This window comes from Heliangelus exortis, chromosome 3 (assembly GCF_036169615.1).
Source record: "Heliangelus exortis chromosome 3, bHelExo1.hap1, whole genome shotgun sequence".
In the NCBI taxonomy this organism is placed as follows: Eukaryota; Metazoa; Chordata; class Aves; order Apodiformes; family Trochilidae; genus Heliangelus; species Heliangelus exortis.
This window is the reverse complement of record NC_092424.1, coordinates 113,551,183-113,559,214: the sequence shown is the minus strand read 5'-3', so window position 1 is coordinate 113,559,214 and position 8,032 is coordinate 113,551,183.

The following is an 8,032-nucleotide window of genomic DNA, read 5'->3' as shown; positions in this document are numbered from 1 at the left end:
TTCCCAGCCCTCAGCCCCATGGTCAGGGCCAGCTGAGGCTTTTTTGCAATCTTCCCAGGACATCCTCTGGCCATGGCTCCTGGTGGCTTCAGTCACTTTTTGTTTTTTTCTTTGGGAAGCATCTGAGTAACAGTGAAGTGATAGTGAAGCTGAGTGATTCAGAACCCCAAAGCAGCTTTTCAGCCTAATATTTAAACCTCAAAATAAAATACATAAAGTAAAATGAGCAAACAAGTAGATAACTAAATAAAAAACAAAAGAAAGAGGGAGAGAAAGAGAGAAAGAGAAAAAAGAGAAAGGGAAAGGGAAGGGGAAGGGGAAGGGGAAGGGGAAGGGGAAGGGGAAGGGGAAGGGGAAGGGAAGGGGAAGGGGAAGGGAAGGAAGGGAAGGGAAGGGAAGGGAAGGGAAGGAAGAAAGGAAAGGAAAGGAAAGGAAAGGAAAGAAAGGAAAGGAAAGGAAAGGAAAGGAAAGGAAAGGAAAGGAAAGGAAAGGAAAGGAAAGGAAAGGAAAGGAAAGGAAAGGAAAGGAAAGGAAAGGAAAGGAAAGGAAAGGAAAGGAAAGGAAAGGAAAGGAAAGGAAAGGAAAGGAAAGGAAAGGAAAGGAAAGGAAAGGAAGAGAAAAAGGAAAAGAAAAAGAAAAAGAAAAAGAAAAAGAAAAGAAAAAGAAGAAAAAGAAAAAGGAAAAGTGACTGCAGCATCAGGGTCAAAGGAAAGGAAAGGAAAGGAAAGGAAAAGAAAAGAAAAAGAAAAAGAAAAAGGAAAAGAAAAAGAAAAAGAAAAAGAAAAAGAAAAAGAAAAAGAAAAAGGAAAAAGGAAAAAGCAACCACAGCATCAGGGTCAAACACTCCTGGCCCAGAAGGATGAGCAAGCTGGCACAGGATTGCTACCCAGAGGATGGCAGAACTCAGCCCTCATTGCCCCTGCCCCTGCCCTTTTTCCTGTGCAGAGCCCATCCATAAATCCCCTGTGACTCAGCCCTAACACAGCAATGTTGCCTTGCTGCATCCCGGGCTCCAGGATCCTCCAGGATTCCTTCACCACGGCTCAGTAGGCACAGAACTAAGTGAAAATGAGATTGTTTTCAGGATCATTAAAGAGCTACTAATAGTTCATAAAATTTCCATAGCAGAGGCTTACTGAGGCACACAGGAGACTCCTCTCTATCCCTGCATCTCTTGGCAGTCACTGAAATCCTGCCCCAAGATGCAGCTTGGGGCTCACTGCTTCCTTCCCCTCCAAATATTCCTTGGAAAGGGGCCCTGTGTGCCCTGAGTCAACTGAACTTGCCCAATTGTCCCAATTTATATCAATCCTGGTGATTTATAAAGCCTCTTCCAAGGGATTTTTGGGAGTAACCCAGCCCGGTGCTTCAGGGTCTCAGGACCCTGCATGGACAATGGGATCATCTGGAGGAATCCATGAGGAATTAGTGACAGAACACAAGGGAATGGCTTCAAACTGCTACAGGATAGGTTTAGATTGGACATTAGGAAAAAAATTTTCCACAGAAAGAGTGGTCAGACACTGGAAAAGGCTGCCCAGGTGGAGTCACCATCCGGGGATGGGTTTCAGGGTTGTTGAGGTGTTGGGGGATGTGGTTTAGGGGGGGAACTTTGTAGAGCTGATGGTTGGGCTTGTTGATCTTTTCCAACCTGAAAGATTCTATGAATCACACCATGTCCAGGTTAGGGGCTGAACTGCTGGAAAGCAGCTCCAAGGAAAAAGACCTGAGAGTCCCAGTGAGGTCTCCATGGGACAGCAATGGCCAAGAAGGCCAATGGGATCCTGGGGTGCATGAAGAAATCCAGCAGGCTGAGGGAGGTTCTCCTCCCCTTCTGCCCTCCTGAGACCACATCTGGAATCCTCTGTCCAGTTTTGGGCTTCCCAGTTCAAGAAGGACTGGGAGAAACTTGGGAGGATCCAGTGGAGGGCTACAAGGATGATGAAGGGACTGGAACATCCAGTCTGGGGAGGAAAGGTTGTTCAGTTTGGAGAAGTCTGAGAGGGGATCTTATTACTGTTCACAAATATCTGCAGGGTGGGTGTCAAGAAGAAGGGGTCAGTGTCTTTTCAGTGGAGCTTCTGAAAGGATGAGGAGCCATAAACTCATGGGAAGTTCCACCTTAACATGAGGAAAAACTTTATTTACCATAAGGGTGAGGGAGCCCTGGCCCAGGCTGCCCAGAGAGGTTGTGGAGTCTCCTTCTCTGGAGCCTTTCCAAACCCCCCTGGATGTGTTCTGTGTGTCCTGCCCTGGGGGATCCTGCTGGGGCAGGGGGGTTGGACTGGAGCAGCTCCAGAGATCCCTTCCAATCCCTGAGAATTTATGATTCTATGATCCAGTCACATCTGCCATGGTGAGTGCTGCTGATTTCTCACCAGAGCTGAACCTGAACTGCCCTTAGAGATGAGCCCTAAACCTTTAGCCACTACTGAAAACCCTTCATGCTGTCCTGTCTTAAAAATACACATATTTCTTCTGGAAGAAATCAAAGTGAGAGCTTGCTACTTGCACCTACCTTTCCTCCTAAGAGTTAAGAGCACAGAATTCAGCCACCCACTCCCTTACTTTGCCAACAGGAGCCCTGAGCAGGTTTCAGCCCTGAGGGACCAGCACTGCCCTCCCAAGTTCTCCATCAGAGCACGTGCAGGAACATGGATCAGGGACCATTCCCTGAGGAGGTGGTTGGCATGTTCTGGTGCTGGTTAGTGATCCATCATCTCCAGAGGTCCCTTCCAACCCCTGGCATTCTATGATTCCATGATTTTCTGGCACGTAGGATTCTTCTTCAAGGGTGCTGGGGAAAGGATCTATGGTTAGTGCAGGCAGGAGGAAAAGGTGATGCTGTGTTCACCAAAGGGCAGTGGATTTCATTTCAAGCCAGCCATGGGGATTTGGTTGCTTCTTGTGGAGAGGATGAGCAATGCTCTGCCAGGGAAATGTTCTGCCATGACTGGAATCTAATTGTGGCTTGGAAAAAGCAAAGAGAAGGAAGCAACCAATGCTTCTGCAGTCATGTACTGTACTCCCATGGACAACAGTAGAAGACAGAGCCAGGCAGGAGGTTTGGAAGCTGCCCCTGCCATGGGACAGCCCATAAATATCTGTATTTTCAATGCAGCTGGAAAAGCAAAACAAGCAAACAAGAGCTCTGAGAGAACCTCATCTCTCCCATGATGAGACCAAGGCTGCCAAAGCATCAGGAGGATTCAGAGGCTGCCAGACAGAGACCACAAAGTTCACATTTTAGAAGCTCTCATGACTTGAGGTTGGGTAACTTGGAGCCTGATGTCAGTGGTGAGTGAGCAAACACAACCCTCTTCTCACCAGGGCTCTTGGTGGAGATTCAGGCTGCTAGAAGAAAAGTTTTGGGTGTTTTTTATACTCCTTGCTTTCACCTCCACCAAATCCAAGCAGGAACAACAAATGTCTTGTGAAACCCAGTGCTAGCCAATATTTACACTCCAGCAAAAAGCACTTAGGGCACCTGGCAGCCACCTGGGCAAGGATCCAGAGCTGGCTTCAGAGCTAACCCTTCATGTTGGCAAAATCTGCTTATAGAAGGGTCATAGAATCATAGAATCCTAGAATTGGCTGGGTTGGAAGGGACCTCAGAGCTCATCAAGTCCAACCCTTGATCCACTCCCCCCGTGGTTCCCAGCCCATGGCACTGAGTGCCACATCCAGGCTCTTTTGAAATATCTCCAGGGATGGAGAATCCACCCCTTCCCTGGGCAGCCCATTCCAATGCCTGATCACCCTCTCCAGAAAGAAATTCTTTCTAATGTCCAACCTAACCCTCCCCTGGCACAACTTGAGACCTCTTGTGCCCTCTTGTCTTGCTGAGAGTTGCCTGGGAAAAGAGCCCAACCCCCCCCTGGCTCCAACCTCCTTTCAGGGAGTTGGAGAGAGTGATGAGGTCTCCCCTGAGCCTCCTCTTCTCCAGCTTCAACACCCCCAGCTCCCTCAGCCCTTCCTCACAGCACTTGTGCTGGATCCCTTCCCAGCCTCCTTGCTCTTCTCTGGACCTGCTCCAGCACCTCAATCTCCTTCCTGAGCTGAGGGGCCCAGAACTGGACACAGGACTCAAGCTGTGGCCTCCCCAGGGCTGAGCACAGGGGCAGAATCCCTTCCCTGGACCTGCTGGCCACGCTGTTCCTGAGCCAGCCCAGGATGCCATTGGCCTTCTTGGCTACCTGGGCACACTGCTGCCTCCTCTTCAGCTTCCTGGCAATCCAGACTCCCAGCTCCCTTTCTGCCACTCTGTGCCCAGCCTGGAGCTCCCCATGGGGTTGTTGTGTTGAACCTCATCCCGTTGGGATCAGCCCAACTCTCCAGTCTGTCCAGGTCCCTCTGCAGAGCCCTCCTGCCTTCCAGCTGATCCACACTCCTCCCCAGCTTAGTGTCATCTGCAAATTTGCTGATGATGGACTCAATCCCCTCATCTAAATCCTCACTAAAGATATTAAACAGCACTGGGCCCAACACTGATCCCTGGGGGACACCACGGCCGCCATTTTGATGCAGCCCCGTTCAGCACCACTCTCTGGGCCCGGCCCTCCAGCCAGTTCTTAACCCAAGAGTAGGGTTTCAAATACATAAGAGTGGTAGAAAAATGAGATGAGAGAATGTTTTCTTGCCTTTTGTACCCTGGATGCTGAGCCAAAAGCCACACACTACATCTCTGAACTGATGCAGGAGTTAAGAGCATCCAGCAGATCCCTCCACCACCTCTCAGGAGTTTGCCTGGGCACTTACACATCTCAAAAATGTTGGATTTTATCTCCAGGGCTGTTCCATGTGAATCACCCAACCACAATGAACAGGGGAAAGGCAAAGGATTTGAGGTGACCAAAGTGCCATCTCAGCACTGAGGAGAGAGAAGACAACAAACAGCCTCCTTAACACCATGAGAAATCCTGGGCACGTCTGAGCAACCAGGAAAAAAAAAATGTGATTTCAGAAACCAAAGAACAAGTCTAACATCAGTCCCTGCAGCAAAGGTTTTGCTGGTTTGCTTTTTTTTTTCTTTAGATAACTGGCAACTCATTTCTCCAAAGTTCCTGAACATACTGGGTGATAAAAATCCTCTGACAATCTGGGAATGTTACCCAAGTACCTTGCAAATACAAGGCTGGGTTTTCAAGTGAGCAACGAGAATAAACACAAACATGCTCCCTTTTCTTCTAAAACAACAGATTCTGCTGAGAATCACTGAGAACAACAAACATTTGGCAGTCCTTGGGAAACACAATCCAGGCAACAGGAATGGAAAACAGCAGCGCAATAATTTTATTTTATTTAAAAGGTAAATGAGGATATCCCTAACCCAATAAATCTGCTGTAAAAACAGAGCAAGGGGAACTCTTCTGGATGTTATTTCTTTATGCACCCATAAGCACATTTGCAGCACTGAAGCCTTCTCCCTACAGAGCAATTCTTCCCATGGGTTTCAGCAGCTTCTGGAGGGACTCAACCCAGGGCTGGGAGGGTTCAGTGTTTCATGACCTCCTGCTGCTGCAGCAACCACAATTTGCTCATTAGTGGGGCTGCTCAGAGTTGTGATTTCAGCATCTCATTACACACTGACACTGGGCTGCTGTCACTCACTGTGTGTGGGGCATCTCATCCTTTCTCTAGGAAGGGCTAAATGATTAACAGAAGCAAACTCACTCAACCCAGCCTCTATTTTGGAGCACAAAATAGGATGGAAGGGACCTTAAAGCTTCCCCAGTGCCACCCCTGCCATGGTCAGGGTTTTCCCTGGAAAACAGGCAAGAGGGAAGTTGGGAGCCACCATCCCACCAGAGTGTAAAACCCAAACACCCTCAGCATTTGACCTCTTAACAACTGCCCCAAAGAGTCTGAGGTTTTTGAGCAAGGGTTTATTTTGTGAAGTGGCTTTGTGGATGTCTTGAGCCCTGATGTGGGTCCCAGCCCCACACTGAGTGACAAGGACACCCACATGTTCTGTGCTGGGATCAGGACCCTGGTGTCAGAATCACAGAATATCCCAGACTGGTTTGGGTGGGAAGGGACCTAAAGGTCACCTAATTCCAACCCCTGCCATGGTCAGGGACCCCTCCCCCAGCCCAGGGGGCTCCAAGCCCCATCCAACCTGGGCTGAGACACTGCCAGGGATGGGGCAGCCACAGCTTCCTTGGGCAACCTGGGCAACCAGGGGCTCAGCACCCTCACCCCAAGCAATTTCTCCCTCACAGCTCAGCCCCAGCTCCCCTCTCCCAGCTCCAAACCCTTCCCCCTTGTCCTATCCCACTCCAGCCCAGCCAGGACATCACCTTATTCCAGGCCACCACTAACCCATGTCCCACACCTGAGAATCACAGAATGCTCATGGCTGGAAAGGACCTCTGAGATCACCAAGTCCAACCAAACAATTTCTCCCTCCCTCCCTCCCTCCCTGCCCAAGATCTCCTCTCCATCTCCCCTCTCCCAGCTGCAAACCCTTCCCCCTCGCAGGCTCCCATCCCTCCAGGCCCTTGTCCCAAGTCCCTCCCCAGCTTTCCTGGAGCCCCTTCAGGCACTGGAAGGTGCTCTAAGGTCTCCCCGTTGCAGCCTTCTCTTCTCCAGCCTCAACACCCCCAACTCTCTCAGCCTGGCTCCAGAGCAGAGCTGCTCCAGCCCTCCCAGCAGCTCCAGGGCCTCCTCTGCACTGGCTCCAACAGCTCCGTGTCCTTCTGCTGATGGGGACCCCAGGGATGGACACAGCTTTACCCCAGGGGGGGCTCCCCAGAGCAGAGCAGAGGGGACAATCCCCTCCCTGGCCCTGCTGCTCACACTCTGGGGGTGCAGCTCAGATTTCAGTCTGGGTGTTGCTGTTTGTTGGACCTGGGAGAGAAATCTGCACCCAAAAGCCTCTCTTTTTAAAGAATTTTTTTCCTGTCAGACACAAGTCATGCTTTCTTCCTGCCCAGATTGCTTCCCAGAGATTTTAAATTACTATTTTCATAACACCTCTGTCTAGCAGGGAGGTAGTGTCAGCACCACGTCCCAGTAGAAGAGCCAAGATCCCAGGCAGCTGAGTAATTTGTCTGAAATCACAAAGCAAGGGTGAGATTAGAAAAAAAAAAAAAAAAAAAAAAAAAAAAAAAAAAAAAAAAAAAAAAGCAACAACAAAGAGTTCTGAAGCCTGGGTCTCCATCTCCCCAACAACTCACTCCACTACTGCAAAACACTGATGGGTTTCAGGTTTAAGAGTGGATTTTCTTTGAAGCTGTGACCCTCATGTAGGAAGCTCTAAATATCCCCAGCATCCCCCCTGACCACTCCCAAATCAAATCCAGTCCCTGCTCTCTTTAAATCCACTCTGGATTTGAAGCACACACAAGGGGAAGCAGTCCCTGTCTGCTAGAGCTGATCCTTCCTCCAACTCTTGGTCAGCTCTTGGGCTTGATAAATAAAATTGAAGTAGGAAACCACTGAGTAAACAGCACAGGTGACTTTTAATGTCCCCTTTGCAGCCCCTTACAGATGTCAGAGGTATCAGGAGGAGAGGAAAAGGCCTCAAGTTGCTCCAGGGAAGATTTAGATTGGATGTTAGGACCAATTTCTTTGCTAAAGGAGTGGGCAAGCATTGGAAGAGGATGCCCAGGGCAGTGCTGGAGTCCTCATCCCTGGAGGTGTTTAAAAACCATGCAGAGGTGGCACTTGGGGACCTGATTTAGTTGGCTGGGTTGACAGTTGGGTCCAATGGGTTTTTTTTCCAACCTTAATGATTTTAGGATACAATTTAATTTAACCCAGTTTAAATCTACAATGGTTTGGCCTGGTCTGGGACCTGGGCAACTCTCTTCTTCATCTCTGACCTGAAAGGCAGCATCTTCCTCATCTCCTTTTAGTCCTTTTAAACAGAAATCTCAAACCTTCCAGAGAAGGTCCCTGTCCTGGTTCAGCCTCTCCTGGCCTTGGCTGCAGAGGGAACCTCAGCAACCCCTGTAGAGGAAAAAATCTCAACCTGCAAGGTCAAGATGACCCGTGACAAATCCTGTACCAGACACTGACTCACCAGCAA